This window comes from Diaphorina citri, unplaced genomic scaffold (genome assembly GCF_000475195.1).
Source record: "Diaphorina citri unplaced genomic scaffold, Diaci psyllid genome assembly version 1.1 scaffold469, whole genome shotgun sequence".
In the NCBI taxonomy this organism is placed as follows: domain Eukaryota; kingdom Metazoa; phylum Arthropoda; class Insecta; order Hemiptera; family Psyllidae; genus Diaphorina; species Diaphorina citri.
Window position 1 is genome coordinate 188,822 of NW_007377904.1, and position 5,912 is coordinate 194,733.

The 5,912-nt window shown below is 35.0% G+C and overlaps 1 long non-coding RNA gene across 1 annotated transcript; it reads right to left on the minus strand.

Annotated features, from left to right (window-relative positions):
* Positions 1–3,751: 3,751 nt before the first annotated feature.
* LOC113467388 lies at positions 3,752–4,977 on the minus strand. Its single transcript, XR_003391479.1, has 2 exons — positions 4,681–4,977; positions 3,752–4,565 (listed from the first exon to the last, which is right to left on the minus strand). It is a non-coding gene; the product is annotated as an uncharacterized LOC113467388 (long non-coding RNA).
* Positions 4,978–5,912: the final 935 nt, after the last annotated feature.

The following is a 5,912-nucleotide window of genomic DNA, read 5'->3' on the forward strand; positions in this document are numbered from 1 at the left end:
TTCAAAATAACCTATACCGATTGGTTTTTATACTGGCTTAGAAGGCCGAAAGTCGATCTAAAAGTCCGATTTAAATTCCCAGTCTTCGTGCTTAGTGTTCGGTTGCCCTTATGGCTGGATCACACTAGGCCAGGAGACAATACAGCTACTGGCCTCCAAGTGCAATTAGAATAATAGGTCCAAGTTGTATGTTATACTGAAATAAGTACACAAAGCTATTGCAGCCTTAAATAAAAAGTCTGCTTGAGGTAAGTTAATGAAGAAGGACCGAGGCTGAATGAGACTGAAAAGTCCTTTCATCCCAACAATTTCAAAGTATTTCCATTCTTGAATACAACTTGTCGAACTATTCTCAGTGCAATCTATATAAATAAAATTGTAGATTTGTCTGTACATTGCTTGGAATCGTGAAATTTTTAGTTATTCTTACTCCTTATGCATCCACGAGTATTTCCATTCTTGAATACAACTTGTCGAACTATTCTCAGTGCAATGTATAATATTTATAGTGGTAAAGGGGTTTTTTAAACGTTTTAGTTAGGTACGCATAATTTCATAGGCCCACCCCTTTTAAAAATTGACGAGTACGGGCCCAACACAGGTCGCGGGCCCTGTGGCTCCGTACTTTGGGAACTCCTGATGTACTCTATTCACGAATTTATTTACGTTAGGGATTTTAATTTTTGTATTTTGAGACAGTTTTAGCGGCGTTGGTGTAGAAAATTTGGTCAAAACTTTAAAATCATGATTCCTGGCCTTTAACGGTGAAGGAAGACCTGAGGCCTATTCCTGGCCTACAAAATCATGACTAGGCAGAGCAAGTTGTTAATCCTCCACTCATAGTTTTAAAGTGTCTTGAGGTAGTCACGTGAGATCACGTGACGTGATAGTAGTGTGTTTCTACCTTTACAGTTCCTACCGATTGCCAATTTCCGCTAAAACTACTGTACATATATGTAGTTTCTAACGCTGATTCTCTGATTCAAAAGATGATCTGTAAAATATTTGTACATAATTAGAAATTCGCGCGATTTTATTCTGTAACAAATTATTATTATTTTCTAAACCTCCTTTGTCCTATTATTAATCCGAGAGACGAGAGACTAGAATTTTCCGTTTACTCTTGGCTGGTATACGAAAAAATGTCTCGATTTTTACCCTGTCCAGCTCTTGTTAAAAAAAGCTAGGCTGAGATTTTTTAAAAAAATCTTTTATTCAGAGGAATAAGGGGTCTTATAAGCTTAAAAATAGCTGTTTTTGTGTAAACTGCTAAGAAATTGCTTTGTAAATAAAAATATTGGACTTTCTGTTTTAGCCTACGAGCGAAACAATACTTTCCTATTCAAGGAAAGAAGAAAAAAAAAAAAAACAGTACCTCCATAAATTAATTTTACTGTAAATAATATTCAACGACTACCTAATTTTATGTTTGTAATGTGAGGGAAGTAGGGGTTTATTTTAGAGAAGCCCTAATTTTAGAGAATGACGAAATTCGATTGTCTCAACTATGTACATAACTGAAACTGTGCCAAATTTCATGTCTATCGGCACTGTGAACTCAGAAGTTGGCCTGACAATCCCTAAGAAATCCAGTTTGAAAGATTTCTACAGACATACGAGGAAAAGGGAATATTAACACACATTACAGTAGTGATTGTAAATTTGTTGTTTTTATGACGTATTTTTTTAAAAAATGTACATTTTTATTTTTTGATATAAAAGAAGACCTTTTAGGTTTCTTTTAAACAAAATATTAAATCTAAAAATAAGGGCCCTGGTTACTGAAAATAAAGCGGGCTTTTGGAAAGATGTTTCAGGGCAATGGGGCCCTTAGACTATTTTAGTTTTAGTGCCATATTATAAAAATACTAACATTTTTAATTTTGTACATTCTGTTCTTCTTAATTTGTAAATTGTTCGGACTGAAATTATTTAGCTTGGGAAGTGAGAACCACATTCAATTTTTATTAGTTGGAAAAATCTATTTGAGGATCTCAAATCTTATTGGTCGAAGAACGTACCTCATCTGTTTAGGATGAAGTTCGTCTTGGGCGGAAATTGAACCTGCTACCTAGCTAGACGCTACCTTATCAGGTAAACGCTACCTTCCAAGCTAACTAGACTGGCTCAGATTGAGAGTTTGGCCCCATTATTGTCTCTTTTAATACCTACGCCAGTTTTGTTTTATATTTATACAACTCTTGTTTTTTTTTCCCCCCACAAAATCAGGAGTTACTCGTATGATCATTTAAGTACATTTCATTAACTAGTAAAAGTAGTAAAGTATTGACTGTGGTTCTGTATAAGTAGAATATTAAAAGGGTTTGCTTTGAGTATTAAATCAATCGCCTGGAATGATAATTTATGAAAGCATTTTGTTTTTTTATGAGTTTAACACAAATCGTGCGACCTGCTTTTGGGAACCCCCTATACCGTTTGTATAAGTGACGTACCTTTATTTTTTTCTACTCTTTTGCCCTTTTATTTCTTTGAAATAGTAATACGTACGAAGTATACCAAATTGAAAACATTTTGAACACTTTGTCAGGGATTTAGTTAGAAATTTGAATGGAGGAGTGATGACGAAACCTATTTAAATTTTAAAGACTGCAAGATTTTCAAATGATTTGATGGTGTAAGGTTCGCTTTTGATGAGTTCAAATACTCAATATTAGATGAATTTTATTTGGGGCCGAATTTTTAGTCGTGAAAAAATACTTCAATATTACTTGCGTATAAAGAGAGTTAAATTGCGTATAAAGATAATGTTAAATTCTCCTTACGCGTTTGATTTTATTTTCACAAGAAATTCGGCTTTTCTTCTTTTTGATTTTCTAAAAATTTTAGTTTTTCAAATTTTTGGCAAGATTTTGTCTTTCTGGTAATTTAAAATTTTATTGATTAGTTGTTCTTTTTTTCGGTAGGTAGATATAGTTATAATTAGGTTTCCTAGATTAATATGTTCTTTATTTAAAAATTATTTTTTATTTTTATATGTGTATAATTTTTACAAAATTCAAAATTATCTTGAAATTGCTCTCCTTTTTAGTCCGTCCTTCCTTTATTATTACAATAGTAATAAAAAGGTATAAGGGACGGACTATTGTATTCGCTTCGGTGTCTGTCACTCGGTCGGTCGGTCTGTCTGTCTGTCTGTCCCCATAGAAGGACTTATCCAAACCTAGTCGACCTATATATCAAATTAAAGGTCTTTTTACCAGGATCACGAAAATGGTGGTGCAAATTTTGTCCAGAAAACCATAAAGCCAAAAAACCAAAAAAACTGGTTTTTGGGGGATTTTTTTCACATTTTCTCACACAAATGAGCTCTGATCTCGAAATTTGTCGCGACGACCTATGAACTCAAAGCGAGAAAGCTTTAGATAACACTTCAGTCGATCATTTAAGGATTTAAGACCGGTTTTAGCGTCACCTATGTTAAGCTACGCCGAGAAAGGCCAATAAATGGATGAGTGACTTAAACATTATATTGGGAATAAAGGGAGAACGGACTCTAGTCTTGATTTTAAATCATAACATGAAAGTAAAATCGAAAAATCAAATCAAGAATAATAATAAACTAAATATTAAACAAATTAGGTAGGTACATAGGTACTGATCGAATAAACTACGGGCTAAATAATTCCCGGAGGGACGGGCCCAGCTTGTTTTTTCTAAAAATTTTAGTTTTTCACATTTTTGGCAAGATTTTGTCTTTCTGGTAATTTAAAATTTTATTGATTAGTTGTTCTTTTTTTTCGGTAGATATAGTTATAATTAGGTTTCCTAGATTAATATGTTCTTTATTTCAAAATTATTTTTTATTTTTATATATGTATAATTTTTACAAAATTCAAAATTATCTTGAAATTGCGCTCCTTTTTTTATTATCTCCCTTCCTTCCTCTCTCCCACGTCTCTCTGTGACTCTTTTTCTTCCTCTTTCTCCCTCTTCCTTCTTTTAATACTTTTATTTCGTTACGTTTCTGATATTGGTTATTGATGAAATGGGTTCTCCAAATAAAATATTCTGATTTGGCCATGCTCACCTACCTCCTTTAAGTTAATTTGTTTCCGTACCTCGCTAAACCCAAGATGTATTTCTCAGTCTTTTTTCTTCCCCTTGAGATTTAGGAATATTACCTCCAAATTACCGTTGTTGGACCTACTTAGAATATCCTTACTACACCCCCCCCGTTCTCCCTCTAATAAGTAATACAGACCCAAATAGGGGATTATTACTCCCCCAAAATTCAACTTTTTGTACCTTGGCACTTCTAATGACCGGGACCACATTCTAAGTTGATTTTAATCAATTTCTGACTGGCTGAATTTTAATGCAAAGTATCATTATAAAGACCTATTAGTAAAAAATGAAAATTTCAAATTAAAATGAATTGAATCAAAAAATAAGAGTTTAGGTTAAACCAAATTACTTAGATTGTGGTCTTGGCCATCTTTGAGAAGTGCCATTTTATCAGACGTAAAAAAATCTTTATTTTTTTGTTCCGTTTCAAAAAAATACCTTTTTAGTCTCGTATACAGGATGTTTCTTGAGATTAACACCTTGTAGGGCGTTTCTTCTTCAGAATGTCACCCTGTATAAATTATATTTTTATGATCCATCAAAGAAAAAATACCTTTTTAGTCTCGTATACAGCATGTTTCTTGAGATTAACACCTTGTAGGGCGTTTCTTCTTCAGAATGTCACCCTGTATAAATTATATTTTTATGATCCATCAAAGAAAGTTTTATATGTTGTAAAGAACGAGAGGATTTTTAATTCTTGCCCCTTAATTTTTTAGTTAGATTGGACAACTACGATGATATTTAGAAGCACAGATTAACTTTCCACCCGATTTTTTTTTCTTTTTTTTTTCAAGAGGTTCTATTCTATTCTATTATGGGACTGGTTGCTCCTCTCCCGAGAGAGTATGCATTAACACTGCGACCTCTGTAGATCTATTGTGACCAGTATTTTTTCCCCTGCCCGAGCTGCTATCCCCCGGCCTTGATGGAACCTAGAAGTACCCTCACTGGTATATTTCAATCTCCTCAGTTTCTCTAAAATTCACCTGCAGCACCTCTAAAGACTCCGCATATTCAGGTTTATTCTAGAGAAAAGCTGTGAGTCCATATATGTACTATCCCATTAAGAGGATACCAATAGGTGCCATCTAGGCCAGAGAGCTAGCTCAGGCTCCCCGAGTCGTAGGGGTCTAATGAGGGGTTTGATAGGTCTGCTATCCCAAGGCCTTGATGTAACCTAGAAGTACCCTCACTGGTATATTTCAACCTCTTCAGTTTCTCCAAAATTCACCTGCAGCACCTCTAAAGAGTCCGCATTCCGCATACTCAGGTTTATTCTAGAGAAAAGCTGTGAGTCCATATACTATCCCATTAAGAGGATACCAAGAGGTGTCATTAGGCCAGAGAGCTAGCTCAGGCCCCCCGAGTCGTAGGGGTCTGATGAGGGATATTCAGGTACATGATTATGTCGTTGTACCCTACTTCCTGAGACGGACTTGACCGTAGTCCCATTCAGGTACCCTCAAAAGAGCCAATGTTATTGTCTGTGGCTTGACAGGGCTGGTTTTGTCTCAGTTTTACGTCCTCCAGCGAGACGTTTCAAGAGGTTTGATAGAGGAAACTGTAACTGCTAAGGTCTTATCGTCCCGAAAGCAAAGAGAGAAGGAAGACGGGACAGGAGAAAACCAGTCGTTCTGAGAACGAACTTTATCCTAAGTTGAGGATAAAATCCGCCCCGGGCGGGAATCGAAACCAAGCTAACTAGACAAACTTAAATCTTCTAGGATTGGACCTTTTTTCAATTATCATCGTAGTTTTGTCGTCGACTCACAAACAGAAACTATTTTTTAACGAGTGGATCCATTTGTATGTAAAATAAAATA